The following is a 27399-nucleotide window of genomic DNA, read 5'->3' on the forward strand; positions in this document are numbered from 1 at the left end:
ATATGCTACAGCAGAGTGTGAACTAGAACTTACTGACTTAATACTTTGAGAACTCCATCCGCTTAGTAATCAGGTAAAAAAATAAAATTAAGAATTACACCATATATGATAAACACTTTTGTAAACAGTGATGTGTGAGTTTTCCCATTTCTAGGTGGACTGTGCACTAAGTATCCCAAACAAAACTTTCTTCCTGGTGCAGATGTTTTGGATGAATTAACTAATTCTCATTTGTGGGAGGACTGCTGCATCATGATTTAGATGATTTTAATGTTCAGTGAGATAGTTGATATTTGGGAAGCAGTGACTGTATTTGCTGGAAAATAACATGTATCACACATGTGAATATAGCAGAGATAATTATTTTCCTGATGCCTCTGTCTGTCCCACTGAAAGACATTTCCAGGCAAGTTACTTTCTGTGATGGGTTACATATCAGCGTTGACTGAACACTTACTGGTTTGCATTTCTGACACACAGTAAAACAGGACAGATATAGGCAAATTGCAGCAGTTTAGGAATTGTTCTCCGTAGCAGCTCTTATTCTTGAATAAGATGAAGTGGCATCCAAACATAGTCATCCACAGTAGCAAATGAGTTGGATTAATAATGATGGCTTTTTAGTAAAGTCACACAGCCTGAAGAAGATCTTTGGACAATAGGGTTGAGAAAAAACCCTGATTTCAGATTCTATTTCAGCACAAATCCAGTGACAGTGATACAGTAGAACCTCAGAGTTCTGAACACCTCAGGAATGGAGGATGTTCGTGACTCTGAAATGTTTGCAACTCTGAACAAAATGTTTTGATTGTTCTTTCAAATTTACAACTGAACATTGACTTAATGCAGCTTTGAAACTTTACTATGCAGAAGAAAAATACTGCTTTTAACCATCTTAATTTAAATGAAACAAGCAAAGAAACAACTTCCTTACCTTGTCAAATCTTTTTTAAACTTTCCTTTTTTTTTTTTAGTAGTTTGTTTAACACAGTATTGTACAGTATTTCCTTTTTTTTGTCTCTGCTGCCTGATTGCATAATTCCTGTTCCAAATGAGGTGTGCAGTTGACCGGTCGGTTCAGAACTCTGGTGTTTGTATCTCTTAGGTTCTACTGTACTATTTGGAATAACTTAGATGGTGTTTTAAAAAACAAAATATGGAAACAACAGAATTTGGTCCAAATAAAAGATATTACCTCACCCACCTTGTCTCTTTAAGATATGGGAAGGAATTATAGAGAGACAAGGGTCCTGCTCATTCTGCTGATTCCTGTGATTGGATGCTGGCTGTTTTGGAATGCTAAATCAGGCACAAGAGTCTATATTTTGACTTGTTTGGGGTACAATGAGTAAGACGAAGCAGAGTTTAGTACAGTATGACTTTTCTCTGTATGGGTGGGTCAGTAACACCTCTACAGACGGATGCCCTACAGATCATGCTCTGGAAACTAGCAGTTTCTTTTATGTTGAGAATATATTTGACAAACAGTATGTTGACTTTAAAACATTGGTATGTGCCATTAGTGTAATAACAGTAATCACTACAGTCTTAAATCCTAGACACATTCCTTAACTTATGGAAATATGGTATCTCTAATTAGAAACAAAACAAAAGCTATTAAAACATTTTTAATCTTAGTTGCAATTCTTGTCATATTTTTATTATTGAAAATCTGTGATTTTTCGTATGCTGCAATGCCCTTGAGCACTTCAAAGGGTTTTATTTTAATCTACTTATCTTTATAACTGATCATATTCTCTTTCATACTGGGACTTTGGCTGAAATTCTCAAGTTTTGGTGCTTACGGTTAGGTACCTAAATAAAAATGGTCTTTCAGAGGTGCAAAGTGATGAGTGCTTGCTTAGCAGCTCTGAAAATTGGACTACTCTGATTTAAGGGCCTAAATATTAATTTGCACCTACATCTGAACATTTCTGAATTTGGGTCTGAGCCAACTCCCAGTGGAATCAATGGAAAAACTCCTATTGACTTCAATATGGGTAGGCTCGGGCCCTTTGTGTACTAAGACTCCGCTAAGTAAAAGGGGCAGGGGGGGGAGAGGGAGCAGGAGGAGGAGCTCCCGTCAGAATCCTTTTCTAGCTGTCAGGAGCAGGAGCCATCAATGCCAAAGAGTGGGGGGGATGTGGGCTTCATGAGCAGCGGGGTTCAGGAGATACTGTTGCAGCAAAAGGGTGCCTGCTCTCTGTGTGACCCCAGGCATGCCCATAACGGGATAGAAGATTCCTCTATGCTCCCCCAGTGCTTTTAAATTTGAGACCCCCAACACGGAGGACTTGAGCTTTGCAGCAGACGCATTCATCCTTTGGTGGAAACCAGGTAGTATTTCCACCATGACCATCACATGCAGGTTTCCACCAGGGAAGGCTACTTTCCACCCCTATTCTATTCTGTCTATGTGTTGAGACACAGTGCCCATCACAGTGGCATCTGCTCATCACTACATTATTTGGACAAGTTGATGGGCAAAACTTCAATGATGGGTGGAGTTTGGAGGAGTACCTCCACCTATTTTTCCTCAGCCTGACTCCTGATAAAAAGGGATTGGGCTGTGAAATAAACCAGCAAAATATGAGTTTAGTTTTGTAGCAGCATAATAATAATATGCTAGATTCCATTTGGCTTGCTTGGTTTATTTCGATGCTACACCTCAAAAAAAAATTTTTTTTCAAGGAAAATTTCTTGGGGAAGTAATGGCTCATGGTTGGTTGTACAAAAGACTTTGCTTCTGTTTGGGATTTGTTGCATACCATTATAGATACAAGGCATACGTCTCAGTTACAGATCAAAACCCACCCAAAGCGCTAATAAAAGGTAGGCAACCAGAAAGAACTAAAGTAACATTCAGGTTGACATATTTCCATGAAGTAAATTACTTGACTTGTGTGTGAATATAATTGAATTTTGTACAAGATGAGTTTTCTTTGGCATTTTGGAGTGAACAGGTGAGGTGAAAGTTTTGAATAATTGAACTGTCTTATTTGATTGGCCTCCCTGGAATATTTTGAACATTTCTGAAATGCTTGGAAAGAAAATAGTGGAGAGAGGCTTTCATTATTTCCCCAAAAGGGCTTGAGAATTTGGCACAGTACAGGTTATACCCCAGTACTCATATTATAGATTAGGTTTTTTTGAAGTGAAATTTCACTTCATATTGATACCATTTCCAAAACTGTGAAACTGGTGCTCAAGGCATTCATTTCTTTAGTAGATTTGTTATGCTATTTAGGAGATCTATCCATTCTTTCTTGTCCTGTGTTGACAACAGAAATTATTAAACATCTCAGTCATTCCAGAAGCCCTTTTCCCCTTTGGATAGGTCAATGGAAGGTTGTCACAGAGGCACTATCTAGAAAGAAGATTCACAAATTTGAATAGAATGACTTGGAATCGCCTGAGGTACCTGTCTACTCCCATGATGTGGATTCTTGGAGGTTGTAATTAGTGGAGTACTGCCCATTGCAGTACAAGAGAGGTGGTTCATATGCCAAATTAAGCTGTTTTTGTTTGTATATTTTTACGAATCATGTTTGGAGTAATCCCGAGAGACTGTTTACCTTTGAGATACCTGATAATGACTAAGTATCATGCAAACTTCTTTCTGTCTAACTGAGTAGTCATCCACTCGCCACATTTTATTATAGTGGGTTAAAACATGTTTAATCCAAATGGGGGTTAAATACTCTTTAAGAATGAGGAAGATAGGGGATATAAATTCTGCAGGATACTGGTTTAGCAAAATAGGTAATAGTGATAGTCATTTTAACCTGTTTACTTGCATAGGGATTGTGAAACTGGTATTGCATGAAAAAATGAACAAACCCTTATTGGAACATTATATAATTGAGCATACTTAGGGTTCCTCTCCAACCCATACTGGGGATTGTGATTGCATATTCTGCATTTGTTCTGTTCATCGTACACTCTTCACATTGGGCAAGTACAGAATATGCAATAGCAAGATGCAGATAAACAGCTCACAGTATGAATGCTGGAAGAAAAGTTTGCTTGCTATAAGCAATTAATCTTCTTTTAAAAGAAAAAAATACAGTAGTCATTCATTAATAAAATATATGGTTCTGAAATTGTGTATTGCCATGATCACAAGATAGTTTTTATTACTCTAAGCGTTCTGTATATTACTGCCAAGGAGAACATTTTTTCCTCTAATACTATACTGGTAGTACGAAATTTAGGAAAATATCTTCAAAAGGTTTTGCATTTCAAAATGATGGCAATAAATGTAGGTGTCTCTTTCCATTGCAACTATCTATTTGATAGAGGACTAGTTGTAAGTAACTGCATTATTAGAATGCGTCTGCAAAGTTATAATGCCCAGTCTTCCTCTTGTTGTACGTGGTGGCAATACACCTGTTGACTTCAATGGAAGTAGGATCAGGCTCAGTGTGTATAAGTCAATTCAAACATATGCATTGTTTGTATATGGAATGTTTGTTTGAGTCCAATCACGAAATGCCTACAGACTGCTCTATGATTATAGGCAATTGGTGAGATGTGCTTCTAACAATAAGGAGCCCACATAATCTGTGAGGAAAAACTTGGCATTTGGAACAAAGATCATGAAGGGCTGTGCTCAGAGATTTCATTAAACATCAGGATAGTAGCAATCCCTGATTGGTGCTCTGTTTCATAGAAGCTGAAATATTGCTGCTTGACATAGTAACCTTTTTACCCATTTTGCTGGAAGCAAGTATCAAGCATTTATGTGCAAATGACACAGCCCAAAATTAATATTGCAATAGGATTGAAGAGCTGAAATGACAATTATATTATGGAATCTGGAATGTCTTAAATTACCTCAGGAGAAAAAATCCCACAAAAATAATAGTGAGATAGATAAGACAGTTGTTCTTATTCAAGAACAGGTGACAAAAAAGGAAGAATAATTTTGCTGGAAAAAGTAATGGGTGCTACTGTGGTCATTAGTCATGCTGCTCTCACATGCTTTCCCACAGAAAATAATAAGGTAGTTTGAGAACAATATACCTCAGTCTCAAAGTATATTTGATTTTAGATGTAATCTGATTATGGAACTAGATCTCATTGAGATCAGTGTTTTATTACAATAAATCAGAATTAGCTGGAGATAGCCAAACTTTGGAAGCCTCTGGTTTGATTCAGTTTACAGAACATCCACACGTGCATTATTATTCAAAGCTCAGCTGACTCTTTTGAAAGGTTCTCCACCCAATCCTTCCACTCCTCTTCCCCCCCACCCCCCTTCCGTGGACTACTCCCAGGTCCCACTCCTGACCAACACTAAACAGGCCCTTCTGGCCTTCTCTTCCTTCTTTATCCTTCATTTTCTGCAGCCCCCTGCTAGCATGAGAATCTATCACAGGATTCTAGCTGGTCTCTAGTGTCTCTGCTAGAACAGATGTCCAGATAGTATTTCATGTACATTGAGGATTTCCTTTCAGAAATGTCCCAGATTATGCTGTGTGTTTCTAACAGGGGGACCCTCCCAATCCCCCGGCCCCGCCTGTATAAGATTTGAACTGTTCTGCCAACCTGGAGCCACAACAGACTCTTTAAAAGACTGAGAGGGAGTGATCTTTACAAGATTGTACAGGAGGGAGGAGATGCCTACCTGAATCTGTCAAACCTTACAAAAGGTTCAGATGCAATTTGGGGAAGGAGCTGATTTTCAGAATGGCTTGCTAGCTTTGTCTTGGGTACTGTGACAATTCATGAAGAAATGAAAATCTGGTAACAGTGTGAATAAAGCCAGTTTCTCTAATTTTTAAAATAATTTTTGTTGCTCTAGTAAAATGTATAGAACTAATTTACATGTTAGGAGCAAAACAAAAACAGATACATGATAAGACATCTACAGTATATTAATCTAACATTACCGAGAAATTGATAGATCTCTCCTATGCAGAAGAAATAAGTGGCATAAATTGATATTGACTCAAACTAATGTCGTGGTATTGTGCAAGAGAAAAACGATCACTTTAAAATATGTTCTGCATAAAGGTAGTTACTAGTTTAGCTTTGAATTATGACGTTCCTAAGCTACCTCTATATATGTAACAAAACTCAGGTATAAGACTAAAATCTGTCAGAATTCCATTTTTTGAGGTCCATCCCCAAACTCACCTTCGTCCAGTTTATCCTGCATCCCAGTTCTTAAGTCTTACTCACATTATTCTCCATTGCCATTCATCTTCCTCCAATGGAAAGTGGGTGTAAAATTCTACCAAATTAAAATGGTTTTGTTTCACACTCACTTTGCACATGTGTAAATCACTTCACAAAGTGTGGGACAAGGCGGAATCAGACCTGAGAAGGTCCTCACTCCCCACTCATATAAGAGCTGCTCCTGTGGGTGAGATTGCATTCACAACAGCTTCTACAAATATTTCTATCTCATCAATACTAACAACCATTTCAACACACAATACGTATGTGAACAATAACTTGTCTGAGGTTCTGATTCTGCAAAGGTCAAAGGATCTCCATGTGAGCAGAAGGGTCTGTGGATGCAGATCCCTTTGCAGGCTCTGGGCCAGAATAGCATTAGTTATTTGAGCCCAGCATATTGTTATAGTTCCTTAATTCCCCTCACCTCTTACTCTGAGCTACCTAGTAAGAAGGGTAAGTTAAAATGATGATAGAAACTGTGAAGACAAGCCATCAGCACCTCTTTTATTAGGGGTACATTGCCAACTACATATGCAAGTCCATGAAGTCCACTAGGGACTTTGCTGATGCTATTGATTTTTACATGGAGGACGCTCAATTAGTACAGTGATGGGTGGCAATATAAAACCCTTAGACAGATATAGCCGTCAGCTGCATATCGTCCATGATTATAGTGCTGTTCCTCTGAGACCTAGTGAATAAGAGAGAGAATATTATTATTTTATTATATACAGTGACAGAAATGTATTTGGCATTTTTACAGCTGCCAGAAGCTTACAATCAAGCTTAAATATAAAAAAACAAATAGTGACTTTTTGGTGGGGGGCGGAGGTGGGATTAAGTTGTCTTTCCTTCTGCCTATCGTCATTACTACTGCTCTGCCTATAACAACAGTATTATAAAGAAATACACACACTGGTACCTGGTACTGCAAGATGCTACACATGTATATCTAAGGCTGCAGAAAAATATATCTATTATACTAGTTGAGAAATAATACAGTATATGATCATGCAGCCCTAATTATAGCATTTCCTGATTTGAGCACTTGAACATGCAACCTTAAGCTTTTCTTTACATATTTTTTTACGTTTAATGTTCATTTAATATAGCTAGATTCTTCTTTCACATTACATTACAGGGTGTTAGAGGGGGTATGCATGCAGTAGTTTTAATAGTATATTAATTTTAGCAAGTCACGTTATATTTTCATTGTAGTCAAGATAATGCCTTATTGAAAACTTACTGATTCCACAGTTGGGTAGTGAATTGTTTTTTTCCTTTAATATAAACATCATGTTTTGCATTTTACCTGTTTTTTTTTTGTTTTCTTGTAAAACAAATATTTATTTTCATTGTCCCCGCGTGGCTGTGTGCATGTAGAAGTAGGGAAGCTTCTCTGAAGTCCTCTTCAGCATTCTTTAATCAGGCAAAACTCCCCAGTTTTGCCTGTCTAAGGAGAGCTGAAAAGGGCCCTGTGTGACTCACATAAACAGTGATGGAAGTTAAGAGCATCATAAAGAAAAGAGATTCCATTGTAGATTATTTATTTGCATTACTTCCCTGAGCTGATAACCTAACTAGATACTCTCTGCGTAATAATGAAATCAGCTGCTGTTTTCATTTTGCTGGCTTATAGATGTCAGTGCAGGGTTTGTCTCTGGTGCCTTAAGCTGAATCAGTGCTGTGATTATTCCTTCAGTCACTGTGCAAGTTCTAGGAAAGTTAATGTTACTTTATGTGCAAGCTTCACAAAGCCAACATAACAAAATGATAATGAGCCCAATCCAACGCCCATTGAAATTAATGGAAAGACTCCCACTGATTTCATTGTGCCTTCGATCAGGTTCAACGGGGTGGGGGTGGGGGCTGTACTTGTAGTACAGGTATCTATATTGTTTTTATAAAAGTCTGTCTTAATCCAGTCTTTAAAAAAACTTAATCAAATAACACAAATGAGGTGTACCTTCCAAACCTAAACAAATCAGCTGTTGATAGATATTTCCTGAAGTCAAAATATCAAAATAATTCTGCAAGTAAACTGATACATCTACAGTGTTGGGTTTTTTTTTAAAAGCTTCTAAGCACAACTCCATTGGCCATTGTTTACCTCTTCAAATACCGGCACCTTATCTGCCTCTGTGCTCCGTTGAACACATATATCGATCTTTTCCTTTTGGCCTTTTTCTGTTTCAAACACATAAGTGATTAGAAAGATTCCTCAGAAAGTGAACTGTACATTATATGCAAATATGACTACATTGGTGATTGTTAAAATGAAATGCATACCTGAGTCTTGAATTGTAAATGGTTCAATGCTATTAAAAATTGTATAAGCTAATTCCCATAATGACAAGGGTGACATGCACTGGGCAGCAGCCTCCAGCTTAAGCATTGCATTTGCTCAGTCACTGGAAAGTAAAATGCAGCTTTGTAGCTAAAAATCCATATTTGACTATCGTGCATGAATATCTGGGACTTTGTATATGACTATTCACTAAACTTTTACAAGTGTCCCTGAACTACTGCCTATTCAGTTTTAGGGCCAGATCCTCAGTTGATGTAAATTGGCATAGCTCCATTAAAGTCATTAGAGCTACCCCAGTGTCCAACAGCATGTTTGAACAATGGCTAATATTTAGATATTTCAGATTTTATTTTGAAAGCAAATATTGCCAATGACTTCTTTTTTTATTGTAACTTATTTGGCTATCCTGTAAGTATCTCAATATCTCCCTGATCCAACTCCTGTGCAGTTACTTATGAATAGTCTTAAACTGTATGATCTTTAATGTTGGCTTTCCATGGGGTCTTGCCATATTGACATTCATTTCACCACTTGCTAGATGTCCTGAGTTTTGGTCCTAAAAGATGCATGCCTAGTTCATCATATTGTGAATTGAGACTTTTTTAAAAACTCATGGTGCTTTAAACAACTATTGATAAAGTTTGGGGAAAGAGGAAAAAGTAAAAGTTCAATAAAAGCAAAACGTAGTACAGGTACCGATTTTCAGAAAGGAAAGGAGTAAACCTGTTGCTTACTCTTCTGCAAGGCTTAGTCTTCTTACTTAAGAAAAAGTTATACCATATTAATAGAAAAAATAACTAGGTATCTGATCCAATAGACTCCTGTTTTTCAAAACGGTTGGCCCTACAGAGTAACAGAGCTGTGAACAGAAAGCAGCAAGTGTTTTTAAAGAATAAATATTGCAAGTCAGACTTGATTGTTTTGGGGTTTTTTGATAGAATAACAAAACTAGTAAATGAAAAGAAAGAAAGCAGATACAATCGTGCATCATGTTGTTCTGTGTGTATGTATGTGTGTAATCTCTGAAAATTTATAAACTATCCATAACAACTCTAAGAGTATCTCCTGATCAGTATAATTATGCAGAAGCAATGGCTAACTTGCTAGATTTTATGCACTAGAGTATGGCCCAGGTCACAGTATACATTACCAGGCCACACACACGCAACATATCTACTACTTGTATTGGACTAGTCGAGATCTGTCTGTCTTTCTGAATCCATAGGAACAGATTGTAGCCACTTGCCACTATGGGGTGAGGAGGGAGAATGCTGCAGCAGCAGCCCCAGGAAGATTCTGGCTAGATAGAGCTCTAAGAAGGACACTTAGGGTCACTCTTTGAAAGGCCCCTTCCCTATCTACCTGTCCTTTCTTCCACCTTGGTTCTTATACTGATGCCTATCGCCATGGTACCTAGTCATCCCCATTCAGAAAGCTGGGGCTGCCACAGCCAGGAGCAGTGTTTCTGCTTATGAAAATGATTGTGCCCAACCCTTATGCAGGGATGAAGAAGTGGAGAAAAGCTCATTGAGTCTTCTATCTCCTTCCTTCCCCCTGTGCACCCATGTGCAGATGGACACAATTTAGCTCATGGTATTGGTGACCCGTGCATAATGCCCACCTTTTATTAGTTAATCCAGATTTTTTAAGATTCTTGCTTCTCAAAGTGGAAACATTGGCACCCCTACTGCCATAATTGGTCTGTCACATGTTTAAAGAGACCTCTTTAAATTGCTAGCCACAACTTTTGGCCTAGGAAGAGAATGCTAGATTGGGGAGTTTGGATTGATTGTACGGAAGAGGTGTAGTGCAAATCAGTCAGCCTTTAGGAAAGAGCCAAACAGTTGCAGAGGACATCCAGAGAAGAAGAAAGTGAGCAAGGAGGCCAATTTTGATAACAATACAAAAGTCTTTCTAGATAAATTTATTAACTCCCACATGATGCACAAGTCTGAATCTCCTATGTAATAGCTTTGCAAGAGTCAACTGAGATGACTTATGAATGAGATAAGGTGGGTGAAGTAATATCTTTTATTGGACTAACTTCTCCTGGCAAAAGAGAGAAGCTTTCGGGCTCCACAGAGCTCTTCTTCAGATCTGTGGAGCCTGGAAATCTCTCTTTTACCAACAGAAATTGGTTTAATAAGATATTACCTCATCTGCCCTGTCTGTCTCAGAATCCTGGGGTCAACACAGCTTCAACAACATTGCAGACATAATTAATGAATGTAATTGCACCAATTAAACACAAGGTGGCAGCTTTACTTAAGAGTTTTCACGGACATTACTATTGCTTAATTCATTTATCAGTTGATACCAGTAGATGTCTGCCCATTAGCAGCATGGATAGTACAGATGCAAAAATATGATTAATTGGAGTTGTGGCTACGTTACATTTGTACCAACAATCATCCCTCCACATAGCTTATTTCGCTCACCACTGTCCCTGCTTAAAATATAATGCTTTGACAAACAAGAATCGAAACAAACATATAGTGCCTTGCTTTGACCTTAAGGTCACTGTTCAACCTCAAAGTTGGTTCTAAATTAATATTTAGTTATTTAAAGATACTATGATCAGAGATGTGTATGGTAATCATGTCATGCAAGAATCCAGCCCCCAGATAGTTACTTAAACAGTGAGGGCAGTCACACACACAGGCATTATTGTAGTTGATTTATTTCACTTGTTTGGAGGGTTGCATGTGTGAAGACATAACCTGTCCAAAACAGCTAAATGAAGGAGACTTACTTGCCCTCCTTAATTCACTTCACTGTGAAAGGAAGGTACAACTATTTGGTTTCTGATTGGATGTTTAAGATGGTGTGGTCTAGTAGATACAGCACAGTACTGTGAGTTGGGAGACATGTATTTTATTCCAGGCCTATTACTGATTCATGGTAACTCAGGAAAGCACTCAGCCTTCTTGTGCAACAGTTCCCTGTCTATTTAAAAATTAGAATAAATACAATTAGCTTATCTTTGGAAAGTCTGTGCATAAAAACTGATAATAGGAAATTCTTTTTCATAGAGCGTGCAAGCAGCCTGTGAAACTATTGCCACAATTATCACTGGGGCTTGGAGCTTAGCCAGATTCAAAAAGGATTGGGTGTTTATATAGTAGAAGGAGTTAAAAATAACCGGTTTGTTTGTTTGTTTGTTTGTTTGTTTGTTTGTTTGTTTGTTTTTTGGCAGGGATATATAGGCAGATACTTCAGGGCACAAGCCAACTTCCCATTAATGAGGATTAGGAAGGAACTCTCCTTGTAGGCAAATTACTCCAGATCTGCCTTCCGTAGGGGTTCTTGCCCCTGCTTCTGAAACAGTTGGTACTGGCCACTGTTGGAGAGAGGCTGCCGGGCTGGGTGCATCACTGTCTGTTCTAGTATGACAATTCCTATGTTTCTACAGTCCAGAATAGTGTGGCTGCTTTATTAATATTCATCTTTTAAAAACAGGTTTGACAAAAGTATTTGATGTATGCAGTGCTGGCTCATACGAACAAAACAGGCTGCCCTAAAAGGGAGTAGAATATTTAGGGCTAACCTGTGGCTTTGTCACACAGTGTGTATATGGGACAACATGTTTATTGTGCTGTCCCAGGAACAGAATGGGAGGTAGACCCTGCTGTGGGAGAGGGTTAGAAGGGGACATACCCTGCAATAGCCCTGTGTCTGGCACAGCATACATTCCCTGGTGCTCTGGCGAAGGTACACTGGCCGTTGCTTTGGAAAGGCCTGGTCAAGGCTCTGCCCATTCCCCACTCCTTGCCTGGGGTGGGACATAGCTACCAGCTGACATAGGGGACTAAGAGGGTATGAGGACTGAACATTTTCCACTTTGCTTGAGGACATCACAAACCTTAGAACTGATGTTCTCTCTGCATGAGAAACCAGAATGGTTCATATTACAAATAGGAATTTATGCCTGTTTTCAAACATAGGCTTTTAGTTCATGTTCGGTAGGTTTTCTATGTGTATTATTTTACCAACTGATCAATAAAGCTGTAAGAAATGAAGGACCTTAGCAGACAAAGGCTAGAATGCTGACAGTGAAATAACATCTGCTCCCCTTCACACACTCTTCACAGATCCCTAGTTGCTCCTAGAGCACAATGCTTGCTTGCCTTCATAAGACTGGTGTGTTTAAATATAGGTCTATGGAGAGAGTTCTGGGGCATTCCTGCTGTTATAAATAATCTCATTTTTAAGCTTTTTTTGTTAGGTACTAGAGAAAACATCTTCCTTCAATTCCATAGTAGTTCAATTAATCCAGTTTCCCAAATCCATCTGGTCTGTAATGCACTGACAAACTATCTGTCCAGCCAAATGGCTTTAGCTCTAGAGTTTAGAGCAGGACCAGTATGGCTGGAAAGAAAATCTGCTGGCAGCAAAACAGCAGGATCAGAGCAAAGAGAATGTGCTTTAAATGACTGTGGTCTAGCCATCTGGTTACTTTTAGACCTTGAAGTAGTAGTAAATAAGAAAGTGGGCTGTTCCTTTGCTTACTTGTAGAATCTAGAATGGATCAAATAAACAAAGTAATAATTTGGTATAATCTAGTGCACATAAGAAGTAGTATGCAATGCACTATTTGTATTGCTTTGATATAATGCTGCTCAGAAGATTGTTAGTGTGTTTTCCACTTTACAATAAAGTGGCACAAGTTCTATTTGCTTAGTAATGTAAGTGGTACTTAGACCTTGTACTGTCTCTCTGCACTTAGTGAATTTCACACCAAAAGCATTAGACATGAGCAAGATTTTTGTATTTTTTTTTCCTACCAGTTGGGGTGTGTATAACATGCTCACTTTTTTTTGCAATATGTACTAGGCACATGACATCATGATATGACCCATTATATTGACTGATTTGATGCCCTAACTTTTTTATCATCTATCAGGTAGAACTAACTTGACACTTTTGAACTACATATCTGTCAACGAGTTAGACTGAGTCCAGAATTCAGAGGTTTATTGATATAAGTAGAACATAACATTCCTTTGAACTACAGTTCAGTATTATACTTGAGAATAGAGTGTTATAAGGTTGGAGATAGTACTGTGTAGTGAATATTTATATGTACTCTACTTCAGAAGACTCCTTTGCAGTGCAAACAAATGCGACTCTGCAGCAGTTTTTAATTATGTTTGAGATAGAGAATTTCAAATAAAAAGAAAATGACCACATTTTAAATGTCTTCATATCTTATGGCCCATCTGCATTACACCTAAAATGTGAGTCCTTACTTTTAAATAAAGATAAACATATGAACATTCTGTAAATGAGGAATATGGGATTTTTAAAATTCTTTTAACCGAAACCTGCCATTTTCCATTGCATGTAATATTTGGGTTATAATTATCAACGTCTGCAAAATAAAAACAATATCAATTTTTCTTACCAGGGCAGCTAAGGTTTCGAATAGTAGTATTGTTACAAGTGCACACAAGAATCCAGCAAGGTCCCGATATATTAATTATTCTAATAATCACAGAAAAAAGTAAGGTATTCTGGTAGTTGGTACCAATTTCACATCAATATACAGACACATAAAAAGCTAATTAACTGAATAACTAAAGTTATTCTTGAAGAACCAGCTGGAAATGTGTCTAAAAAACTAGCATCAGCGTTCTTATCTGCATACTATTGAAAACTCAGTTATTGAATATTAAATTCTGTGTCCTTGTCATAAGCAACAGACAGAAAGGAAGTCAATACTAAATATATTGAAAAGGGCAAATATAGTGCCCATCTATAAAAAGGGAAATAAGGACAACCTGGGGAATTACAGACCAGTCATCTTAACTTCCGTACCCAGAAAGATAATGGAGTAAATAATTAAGCAATCAATTTGCAAACACCTAGAAGATAATGAGGTGATAAATAGCAGTCAGCATGGATTTGCAAAGAACAAATCCTGTCAAACCACCCTGATAGCTTTCTTTGACAGGGTAACCAGCCTTATGGATGGTGGGGAAGCAGTAGATGTGGTATATCTTGACTTTAGTAAGGATTTTGATACTGTCTTGCATGACCTTCTCATAAACAAACTAGGGAAATACAACCTAGATGGAGCTACTATAAGGTGGGTGCATAACTGGTTGGAAAATCATTCCCAGAGAGTAATCATCAGTGGTTCACAGTCATGCTGGAAGGGCATAACGAGTGGGGTCCTGCAGGGATCGGTTCTGGGTCCGGTTATGTTTAATATCTTCATCAATGATTTAGATAATGGCATAGAGAGTACACTTATAAAGTTTGTGGACGTTACCAGTTTGTGGAGGGGTTGCAAGTGCTTTGGAGGATAGGATTAAAATTCCAAATGATCTGGACAAACTGGAGAAATGGTATGAAGTAAACAGGATGAAATTCAATAAGGACAAATGCAAAGTACTCCACTTAGAAAGGAACAATCAGTTCCACACCTACACAATGGGAAATAAGGAAGCAGTACTGCGGAAAGGGATCTGGGGGTCATAGTGGGTCACAAGCTAAATATGAGTCAATAGTGTAATGCTGTTGCAAAAAAAGCAAACAACATTCTGGGATGTATTAGCAGGAGTATTGTAAGCAAGACACAAGAAGTAGTTCTTCCGCTCTACTCCGCGCTGATTAGGCCTCAACTGGAGTATTGTGTCCAGTTCTGTGTCCAGGAAAAATGTGGACAAACTGGAGAAAGTCCAGAGAAGAGCAACAAAAATGATTAAAGGTCTAGAAAACAAGACCTATGAAGGAAGATTGAAAAAATTGTGTTTGTTTAGTCTGGAAAAGAGAAGACTGAGAGAGGACACAACAGTTTTCAAATACATAAAAGGTTGTTACAAGGAGGAGGGAGAAAAATTGTTGTTCTTAACCTTTGAAGATAGGACAAGAAGCAATAGGCTTAAATTGCAGCAAGGGTGTTTTAGGTTGGACATTAGGAAAAACTTCCTAACTGTCAAAGTGGTTAAGCACTGGAATAAATTGCCTAGGGAGGTTGTGGAATCTCCATCCTTGGAGATTTTTAAGAGCAGGTTAGACAAACACCTGGTCTAGATAATACTTAGTCCTGCCTTGAGTGCAGGGGACTAGACTAGATGACCTCTTGAGGTCCCTTCCAGTTCTGTGATTCCATGATCCATTGCAATAATGAGGATATATTTTTCATGAGACTCTTCCCATATTCTACTTGGACTGTAGTTTTGTTAGTAATAGTCTTTTTTAGCTGCAAAACAGAAGTCAACAACTATGAACAGTTTTATAATAGCCCATGTGGGACCATGGAAAATTTTGGATTAGCTATGGGTAAATATCTTGTTGTTGTTATGTATTTCAAGATGCAATCCGTGGCCTTTTGGGGTATAATTACATTTTTCACTGGATATATAATTTAGTTTCTGGAATAACAAGCCAAAAGGTTATTTAGAATCAGAACTGACAACCAGGAAGCTGAAGTGCTGACATCAGTCTACCTCCTGACAGGTCTATAGCTCAAAGTACATTTAAAAAAAAAAAAAAAAGTCAAGAAGCCTGGCAGAAAGGATTTTCAGCCCACATGTGGGTGCAGGTTCACAGCAGAATACCCATCACCCAACAGTCTGTTTTATTTTCAGTTTCATGATTGTTTTGTTTGCTCCCTTCAAATCTAATATGAGTGCTTGTTGTGAATAGTGCCAAAGGATGGGCCCTTAATGTTGAAAAACCTATTTAACTTGCTCACTCTCATTTTTCATTTTATTGCTAGAGTATAGGACTCTATTAAATATTCAGTAATAGTGTCACACTGATTTTTCTCTCTTCATCGTCCCTCCCTCCAAGTCAGTGATCCTGTTACCTAGCAAACTGAAAACCTGAGAGTTATTGCTATAGTTCTGTACTTACTGTGACTGAGCCAAAAATGCCAGAGATTTTACTTTATTTTTTGGCATGGTATTCTTCACTGCATATCTTTTATGGATGTATAGATTTCTGTACCTTGTTAAGTAGCTGCTGCATTTCAGTAGTGAGTGAGGTTATTCCTGTGGGCCTGGTTTTTATTGGGGCCTTGTCCCAACTTTTGTTGCATGTGCACAAGTTTACACAAATAGTTTTACATATGAAAATTCTCTTGCCTGTGCATACAGACACTAGGGCTGGAAAAGGGCAGCTGTGCGAAGGTGTACACACAAAGGGGAGCTCAGGATCAGTGCCAGTATCTTTTTAGAGTGGTAAATCTCCACAGTGCTTGGGGATTCTTAGTGCTGAATGTGCTATGTAAATATGTGATTGCAATGATTTAAGTTATTTAGAATGCTGATATATCTAACCTGAGGTGCAATTGTTTTTCTTATTTAGTTGCATTTAAACAAAATACTTGAAGAGGTTTTTTATCTGTGTCTGAGGAACATGAGCCCTGTTCTGCTGATAACTTCAATGGGAGTTTTATGTGCAGTTTGGCAGGACTAGGTTTTAAATTGGCACTAAAAAAACAAGGCTAGTTAGGTTTTCAGAGAAATTATTTTGTCTCTGAATCTAGCTAACCCAAGCACCTGTGATAGATGAGATGGCATACAAAATTGAAATGTAGAATCTCCAGCAACTTTTCTTCTTGTTGTGCCTCTTTACCAATTTCAGTGGCAGATACAGACAGACAAGACAATTACTATGAGAAAGCTGGAGACAGCCATTGGTAGTATATCTAATGAACCTTTCTAGTAGAAAACTGTAAAACTATACACTCTATTTATGCTGGGCAATTCACAGCCTCCGTCATCAAAGATTCTGTTTTATTACTACATCAAAGACCATGATGCTTTAAGGCTTGACCATGACTTCCCATAGCATTTAGAACAGTCTTGAATCTATTGAATCTCATTAGATTAAACAACCTTTCTACAAGCATCTTTAAATGTAATATTAGAGCAAATCCAAAATACATAACTCTAGAACTGTTCCTAGATTTATTTTTCTAAAGCATTGTACAAATAATAACAAATCTTCATTAAGACCTCTGTGAGGTAAGCGCATTACCTTCATTTAAGAATGGCAAAATTGAGACAGCATAAGTGACTTGGCCAAAGTCACACAGTGGGTCAGTAGCAGAGTCTCCGTTGGCACACAGGAGATTTGGGCTCCTAATACTATTCTAATTCACTAGACCACACTGTCTCATACTTAAATGTTTTAGATCAAAGAGCTATTCAGTGTGATATCTTGCATTGTATGGCATTTTCACTTGCAACCTACCTAACCTCATCTTGGGTATATCTCCAGTGATGGTGCTGCAATCGGTATTTCCTTTTTAGCCCAAACTTCTCCTTCCTTTGCTTTGGGCTATTTCCTTCAAGGTTATCTTTCCTGTTTATATTGCTTTCCTCTTCTCACAGAGCCAAGCTTGAGAGCTTTTGGTGATGTAATAAAGGAACTCAGGGAACTGGTTTGGCAAAGGTGGCTTTCCCACCCAACAGCTAATGAGTCTTTTAAAATTATGGCCTCTAGGAAAAATGTTAAGGGAGTGGCTAGATTCAATCAGATGAAAATTGAAAGATTTTAAAATAAGGAAACTGTGTTGGATCTACAGACCATTGTGGTTTGTATAGGAAAAGTGTGTGTGTGTAAAATGATACAAAATATGTATTCTTTTTTATTTTGTTCTATTTTCAGTCTTTACTGATCTGTCCCTCTGACTTCTTAAAAAACAGCAGCAACCCAGTTGTGACTTCAGAAGAGGTTCCTGCTGCTCAGCTCACCAGTCACAGCAATGAGAAACTTAGCTTTACCTTTCAGCAGCTATTGCTGCTGCCATCTCCACCTACCCTTCTCCTTCTCGTGGTAGGTTGAGCCCAAAGAGATGAGGTTTAGTAATTTTAATCAGCCCTTCTCCATTCCCGACCTGAAGGATAGTAAGTATCTGGGCAAGACTCAAGGGACACTATGAAGCCCCATATGTCTAACTTCTGCCATTGCTCACTTTGACTTTTCCCTGCAGGGTGTGGACGGGGAGGAGAGGAAGTAGGAGTAACAACCACTCTTCCTCAGAACAAGAGCTGCTGGGTTACTGATTCCCATGTTGGAACAGAAGCCACTCCCTGTGTTAGCCTGCCACCATCCCTCTTCAGCAGAGTAGGACCTCTGGGCAGGCGGAGAAGGAGCCACTCTACTACCACTGCCTTGTAGCAGATGAAGAGTGATCTGCCTGCTCAGCCTTTGGGGAAGAATTGGCAGCCAGGTGTTCCCTCCTTTTTCTCACTCCTGGGTAGGCAGCAATACATAGCCTAGTACTCACATAAGGAGATGATCTATAGCTCCATTTGGTATCACTCCTTTCCATTTCTGGGGAATTAGGATTGTGCTAGCAGCAGTTCCTGCAGGATACATCATTGCTGCTTCCAGGTTATTCCCACCATCTAGATATAGTCCTTCAGCATCATGATCCAGTCCCCATTCTGCAACCCAAAGCCCTCCTATGGTCTGAGTTGCTGAGGGAAAGAAAGGGTAATCTTTGGAATAAAGTGGCATTTTTCAGGTTTACCCGAGTTCCATGGAAATAGAGAAGCACCATCAGTTAGAAACTGAAGTTCCTATTACTTCTACTAGGGAACAGAGCAGCAAGATCCTCTTCTGATATATTACAGCAGCTACTAAAATCCAAAGAGGATAGAGGAGTAAACACTGAGAATTTATAACAAATCCCAAAATATGCCCTTATACATCCAGTGACATTTCCTAATATTTGAATGTTCATATAAAGTAAACAAAATCTTAAAAACTAAAATTACACAATGCCTTTTGCCCAGAGTGTTTTTAATGCAGTCAGACTGCAAGAAAATATTCTTATTATATGAACTCTGATTTAGATAGTTAATGAAGATGGCATCTGCCTTGTTAATCTGTCATTAGTGTTGAGAGACTTTACAATGAACTTTCAATAAGGTTTGAAGGGGGATGAAAGTTTTCCAATTTAACTGCACAATTTTCAATCTTAATAGATAAGCATTGGCAGTTAAAATAACAATAATAATAACTAGAGGCTCAATCCAGAAAATATTTATTACTAAGCTCATTGTTTATCAAGAGTAGTCCCATTAAATTCAATGGGAATGGTAGTAAGCACTGTGCTCACTAGTGTTTGAAGGATCAAGAAGAAACTACATTGAGTCATCCTGATAACATTACAAATGATGTAAGATGAAAAAAATTCTGCTTTAAAGAAATATTGGGCCTGATTCTCCATTAAGTTACACCAGTTTTAGGCCAGTGTAATGTAATCCACTAGCACAGAGCTCATATAACAGAGTGGAAAATTGAGTGTAAAACATGTTTAAGGGCATTTTTAATATCTACAGTAAAGAAATCTTTACTTAGAAACTAGAGAAGTCAACCCCCTTATGTTTTTCTTCCCTGGCAAAGTGAGGTGTGAAAACAAGCCTTTTTAAGAATTTTATATTCAAATTATGCATTCGTGGTCACTCCAGAAAAAATATTGGCATAGGTATCATTATGTTTTTACTTATCCAGCACTTTTTATATTGTAATAGATTAACTGTAGGAACTCTTCACTGCAGGTGATGCCCAGTAAGTTACTTTGGTAGTTTTATTATACTTTGAAGATGTTTTGCAGTCTCTGTCTCCTCTTCCTGTTAGGAGATGGCAGGTGGGGATATTGCTCTGATAGCATCTGTATCAGGGAAGCTCCAAGCAACACCAGAGGAAGAGACAGGCAGAAACACATCCCGGAGACTCTCCCTGCCAAAAGAAGCCTAGTTTTGGGGTCAGGGGGTCCTGCCTTCCCACGGGTATTGGGCTACTGCAGGTGAAAAGGCAAAAGAGAAGCAGTGGAACTTGGGGCAGAGCTGAGAGTCAGAACTGAAAAGAGCACAGGGAATACAAAGGTGCTGGAACTAGGGGTGCTGCCACACACCCTGGATTGATGTGGTTTCCATCATATATAGGATTTACAGTTTGGTTCAATGGCTCTTAGCACCCCCATTATACAAATTGTTCCAGCACCCCTGAGGGAATAGTACTTTCCCCAGTATGTCTCTTGGCCTCCTTCCCGGACATTGGGGCCCACAGAAGTCGTGCCTGCTTTCCTGCTCCTAAGGCTGGTGGCTGCAGCTGCTCTTTTGGCTCCCCTGGAAGAAAAGGAAATGGAAAGGAGAGGAGGAGAGCTGGTGAGCTGGCAGCCATAGCGTTTGAATGAAGGAGGCTGATCTATGAAAAAACGTGATTCCTGCTCCCTTGGAGGCTACTTGGGTGCCATCCCAGAAGCCTTCATTGACATCAATGGGAACAAAAGGTGCTTAGCCTCTCTAGGATAAGGCTCCCACGCAGCATCTTGCAGGATAAGGCCCTTTAGTACCATGCAGTCCCACGCTGACTTTCACTTCTGCCTCACACCACCAATACCCATAGTTTCTCCTCCGTTGCAGCAATGGTACACTCCCAAGGGGCGGTTTTGGTCCCACACTGGGATTCTGCCTGTCAGTCTCCAAGGTGTGGCTCTAAAGAGTCCAGATATAGATGCTAGTGTAGCAACATCCTCAGCCCCAGTCTCCTACAAGAAAGGGGAGGTAGAGGCTGAGAAATGTCTAATTCAATCACAAATTAGAACAATTAATTTTTAAAAGCATCCCCTATTGGGGAGGCTCACTGTAGCAATCCCTCAGAATTTAAGAAGGGCATTTTTGATTAAAGTAACACTTTTTAGAAGCAACTATGGTGTTCTTTGATCTGCTGTATAGAAATATCTTTTTTTCCCTGTGTTTCTCCTTCAGTCAATCCTTTCGGTACCCACGCAGAAAAATCCTCCTGTAAAACACTCCATACCACCTTTGTTTCCTCATTATTTCCCATCTTCCCTTCCCAGGACAAGAAAAAGTCTTTCTCTTGGCTTGTACCCACTTTATGCATCTTCAAAAATTCCACTACAGATACTCTGGTGTCTACCAAAGGAACGTCAGCACCGCAAAAGAAAACAGTCACGTTCCACCACAGCACAGAAGATGCAGCAAGAACCAGCAGCAAAGTGGCTAATGGAAGTCCTTTAGCAAAAATTTGCAATGCTTTGAAAATGTAGGGGTTAAACTGCAGGCTCACCTGGAAGAACAAATATTCTAAATAGAATTGTTCTTGGCCAATATAGTACTCTTGGTACTGCTTGTTTAGGAAAGAAAGGGATTGAAATTCTCATTTTTTTAAATAATTAGGTTCTAAATTTCAGAAGCAAAGCAACCCATAGAGACACACAGAGCTTGCATCATTATAAGTGCAAAAGTAGTTGTAAAACGGAATATTTAAGAATCTCTGGGTTTTTTTGCCAATATGAACATACCCAATGTCATAGTATGTGTTTTACCCTGATGTTTTAGCATCCATGCAAACTACTTTATTGCAGTGGTTCCCCAGTTCTGCCACCAATGCCACACAGACCATTTACTGGTGTTACATAGAGAGGTGGCTAGTCATATGGCATCGCCTCATCTTATAACAATACATTGTGTTAAAGATGGCTAAAAATATGGTAAGCACTGTCCTAACTTCACTGCTCCATGTGAGCAACTGCTGCAGTTGATGGCAATTACTGTTAGTTGATGCTTATTGGGTGGGGATGTGGTCTGCACCATTGCAAATGAGGGGAGTTGATCCATAAAACAAACTCATTGTTCAGACGAGATCCATGCTACGAAAAAGCCTGGGGAATCTCTGCTCTGAGGGTCTCGTTTAAGCCTACAAGGAGCAGGCTGCTTGCAGCATGAGGAAGTCTGCTCCAGAAGCAGGTGGCTGTCCGAAGGGGCACCCAAAACCAGCTGCTGCCATTTGAATAGGCTGAGGGAAAGGAGTTCCCTCACCCACTGCTAATGCTCCTTGTTTACCTGGGGGTTATGAAGGTGGCTCCCAGTCTGCCCACACTGACTCCTTTTTGGGAAGGCTAGGAAGGAGGGGGCACCCCCTTTCCTTGTCTGGGTAGTTGGGAGTGGGGCACTGCACCTGCCACTCCAAGGTTGGTTAGGGACATCCGCACCTCCTGGTGTATAGGACCCAGTGGAGGAGCTTATCTCCTGGAGCAGAGGTCCCAGCAAGGTGGCCCCACTACTACTACTACTCCTAGAAGACTATTCCAGATTGATTACATTATAGGTGGTGCGGTGTAGGTAGGCTGCCTGACATGATCCATTAAAAGACCCTGTTTTCAGCTGCTTATAACTTTGCCCAACTTCAGCCATTTGGGCTGAAGTTTTCCATCTCAGTTGTCTGCCCCAGGATGAATTTTGGGGGGAAATTTTCAGCAAAAACAGCCCCTCTGTTTGTCAGAGTAACGTTAAAGAAAAACACATTATTTTGCCTTTGTTAAAAAATTCTTATAATGAGGGCTGATTGGGAATCTTTTCACAAATTTCTCATTTTGAAAAGTTTCAAATAAAAGTTTAAGAAGTGTTGAAATAGGCTGTTTTGACATTTTCTGAACAAAATGTTCTGTGTTTTTTGGTTCAAAATGACAGTTTGTTTTGAAATTTAAATTTAGCTAAATTGTTAAATTAAAATGTCAAAATAAAAATGAAATGTTTTGAAATAATCAAAATGATATGATTAGTTTGAGCCAAATTGAATTTTTTTTCAGTTTGTGAAAAATTTTGAGATTTTGATATGTCATCCCAATTTAGGAGAGGAAAATATTTTGATATCTTGAAAATGTTCCCAGGATGGGAAACCTGTTTCCCGCCCAGCTATACTTACAGCCATTTCATTGAGAAGCTCTTGCATCTCCATGCTTTTGAGCACGGTTTGAAAATTGGCCGTGGGATGGCTTTTGTGTGTCACATGTGACTTTTGCCAGCCCTATGAAAAAATCAACCCAAATTTGACCAAGTTGTAAGCTTTTGAAAAATTCCAGTTTGCACATGCTCAGTAGAGACTGGTTAGTTTGGTAACTAAATTATCCAAAAATTCCATCTGCACTGAAGATGTTCAGTCCGGCCTCCTGCAATTTTTTTGGCCTGTAATTGCTTTTTCAGGTTGCTGCAGCACCAGAACTGACGGTAGGGAGAGTCTCTTGCTATTGTTCTCATTGGTCCCTCTAATGGCACCCAGGCAGCAAGGAGGAGGACGAAACACTCTGACTGAAATGAGGAAGAGTGGAACTAGGCCAAGAGGACAGGAAGGGGGTAGACTGGCATACAGATCTTGAGGGAACTGGGATGAGGATGGAGCGCTGGGGAAGGGACTAAGAGCTGGGGCATAAAGAGGGTATTGGAACTGGAATGTGGAACTGAGCAGCAAGAGAGACTGGGACAAAGAGCTGAGCGGTGTTGCAAGGGCATTGGGACACGAGCAGTCTAGAGGCACCATGGGCAGAAGGGGTCAGGTGTGGGGAGGAGGCAGTGAAAACAGTGCAATCTTAATTCATTCCCTGTGTGCATTCGCATTATGATATACAATCACGTAATTAAAGAGTGTATTTTTTTCCACCGGACCCTTACCTCATTCAGTGCACAGGATGGATGGTGCTCAGGTAGTGAATTAGGGTTGTGTGGTTAATAAGCCTCCGATGTCATTTGTTGTGAAGCTGGAAGGTGCACAGTGAATGAGGCAGGGGATTGCAGGAAGAAAAGGATGATCTCAAGGTTCAGGGGGATGAATGCTGCATAGAGAATTGGAATCTATCCCTGCCTCTGCCACAGTGTTACTGTTTGATGCTGGCCAAGTTACTTAAACCAAACTTTTCACAGGTGGATACTAATTGTGTGTTCCTCCTTTTCTGAATGCCCACATTGAGATCCTGGGATCTGATTTCCAGTAGTGCTGAGCCCTCAGAACTACAGCTGAAGTCAATGGGAGCTGTTCTCTGAACATATAAAGTGCTATAAAATGCTAAATTCTCTGAAAAATTATGCCCCAGGTTTTCAAATAGGAAATGCAATGTTAGTGGACACTTTTGACATTAATCTCTCTCTGCTTCAGTTCCCAACCTGTAAAATGGGGATATTCTCACCCAGCCCCATAAATGAATTAATGTTTGTGAAGTACTCCGATATAGTAGTGATGAGCACCATAGAAAGGCCCATGAGGAAACTAGTAATTCACACCATCCAAACCCTGTTCTGAACAGAGAATACATACATTGAATAATGAGGCTAATGAGCAGCTATTCAGTATTTCATTTTTAGTGAGGACTGTCCATCCTGTACACTGAATGAGGCAGAAGTGCTGTGGAAAAAATAGTCTTTCATTACATGATCACAAACTATCTTAATGCATAAGTGGTTGAATTAAGGTAGATTTTTTTGGATGTACAGCCAATCGTAAAATTCTGCCCCTATCAAGTCAATTACAAAACTCTCAGACTTCAGTGGGACCCAGGATGCCACTCTAGGTCTGAAAAGTAAATAGGAAATTATTTTTTTAACTTTGCTTTGCAAAAATGTACTGGCTTGACAGTGAGTAATCAGTTGTTCATTGAGTGCTCAACAGCATGACTTTGGAAAACAGCCCCGGTCTATTTCATTAACCATTGGAAAGAAACAAAAGAAATAGGGAGTGTTTGTGGTTTTAGATCAAAATGTGACTGAATATACCATACCTTACCACTAGGACAGAGGCCTGCCAGCTTCATGGCTGACACAGGCATAACTTTGAGTCCTATTATTGTAATAAAAAGGAAGGGAAATGAATATTACGCAGACCTCTTTCTCAGAAAATGCTTCCTCCATTAGACAAAACATATCCCTTCTGTGGTCAGTTACTTTCCATCAACCAGAGGCAGGAGTCTTGCTGATATGCTGAGAATTCTTATTAACATTTCCTCCTTACTATTAATAGTTATATGGGTAAAGGTCCTAGTGTGTACTAGACACTTTACAAACAAATAAGGGGACAAGGTACTTGCCCTGGGCAGAGGGAACTTGCAGTCAGTAGGGGTTTTCCTGAAGTAAAATGAGTATCGCTGGGCCATTTTATTTATTTATTATTATTTTTAAGGATTTATCCAGCATGCATAGCCTTAGTAGTTACTGCAGATGTTGTTTTCCAAAAGTTAGAAATGTCATAGGCAACCCACAATGGAATGCAAATATGACCATGGGTATGTTAAGAATTAGATTTTTGAGTAAACCAAAAAGGAAACCCCAACAACCAAGAAAACAACCTCAGAAGTTAAACCAAACAGATGTACCTTTATAATTCCCTGTGGGTTGCCAAACTCCAGCTCTAGAAAACCACGAAAGGGACTAAATTCCAAACATAGGGAGCCAGTAATGAGAAGTTCCCACTGCCAATCCAGAGGAGTTCCACCCTGAAAACTGACAGAGTATTGTCACTTATTTTAATTGTCATGTTAGGACAAAGAGTGAAGTATAACTGCACTTTAAAATTAAAAGGAAACTAGAACAGAGAGTTCTTCAGCACAGATGGTCAATGCTTACAGCAGCCCACCCCCACTGAAGAGGCTGACAACTACATTTTGTATCGTATGGAACTTCAAGTTAGCCTTCAAGGTTTAGCCCTAAGCAAAGCACATTAATTTAGTTCAGCTTGCAGGTGACCAAGGCATGGATGACCTTTGCAAAGTCTGCTTTAGAGAGGAAATTTCACAGCCTCATGGCCAGATTAAATGAAATAAGATGTTACGGGCCAAAGTTTTTACCTGACAGTCCAGGTGCAGTATTGGTGGAGAAAAAAAAAACATTTTGGCAAAAGCCACATATGCACCCTCAATAGACAAAATTAGGTGTTGATCCACAACACCTGTGTCTTAGTTATTACACCTCTTCCACCCTGTACACTAACTGACAGAGGGATTCTGTAGAAAATAAACTCTGCAGTACATTTAAAGTCTGTCTCATCATGCACACAAAGTTTTTACCTGACAGTCCAGGTGCAGTATTGGTGGAGAAAAAAAAACATTTTGGAAAAAGCCACATATGCACCCTCGATAGACAGTGCAGCACCACCGCTTCCCTGTTCCACCATATGCTTCCAGTGACTCTCAGCACAAACAGTAGAATGCAACCGCATGCTTCTGCTAATTCTCAATACAAGCACTAGCATCTAGAGCTAACACTGTTTTAATATTACATTTTCTAATATCTCTTTCCAACACCCTCTGGTATTTCAAAAGTACAGTGGAACACTGAGGGTGGCACTCTGAGTTAGTGCCATGTCTTTTTTTTTTTATCTTTGGAGACTTGGTTCAACAATGAATTAAATACAAATGAAAAATTTGTTCAGTGCTTTCAAACTGCCATGCATAGCCGCACATATCCAGTCCAGATTAAAAAAAATTGATTTTATTAAGTAAATATAAAATCATTATAACAATCAGATTTTGTTAATCTGAAACTCGTTATCTGAATGTTTCTGATATTCCATGAGACATTCAGATGGTCATAGTTTACCTGTACACAGTTTGGCAATGTTACATCAATCTAGCAACCTCTGCTTTAGAGAGGCCCAGGACTCTTGGTAGCCTGGGAGTTGGAAATAAGGATGAATGTTCTTCGGCAGATCCAGGGGGCACAAGCTATGCATGGCTTTACCTGGCACAATTGGTCCTTCACTTTCATTAGCCCTTTACTAAATTTAACAACTGTATACAACTAATTAAAAATACATATACTATTGTGCTGTGCAAGTCTATGAATTAAAGTACTGAAATGCTATATTATATGGGAATAATAGTGCATAAATAGTAATACTCCTATTATACTTGGTTTTTCAAATAGATTGGTGGTGCAGCATCACACGGACTAAGCCTCCCTGGATGTTGCACAATGAATGAAACAGCTGTTCAATATTTATTTTTATCTTCACTGTTGAGCGAGAGGACCCCCTGTTCGTTCATTACACAGTCCTGGGCTCATTTATTGCACGCTGTCTGTCCTGTCCTAAGAGCCCAGATATGAGCTCAGTCAAAATTAGGTGTTGATCCACAACATTACAGTGTACAG

The 27399-nt window shown here is 39.2% G+C and overlaps 1 protein-coding gene across 4 annotated transcripts in view; it reads left to right on the top strand.

Annotated features, from left to right (window-relative positions):
- The window catches only part of CHN2 (chimerin 2), a 207389-nt gene that overhangs the window by 118309 nt on the left and 61681 nt on the right, over nt 1-27399 (top strand). The gene's annotated exons all lie outside the window — the stretch shown is intronic.

This window comes from Chrysemys picta, chromosome 2, assembly GCF_011386835.1.
Source record: "Chrysemys picta bellii isolate R12L10 chromosome 2, ASM1138683v2, whole genome shotgun sequence".
NCBI classification, from domain to species: Eukaryota; Metazoa; Chordata; order Testudines; family Emydidae; genus Chrysemys; species Chrysemys picta.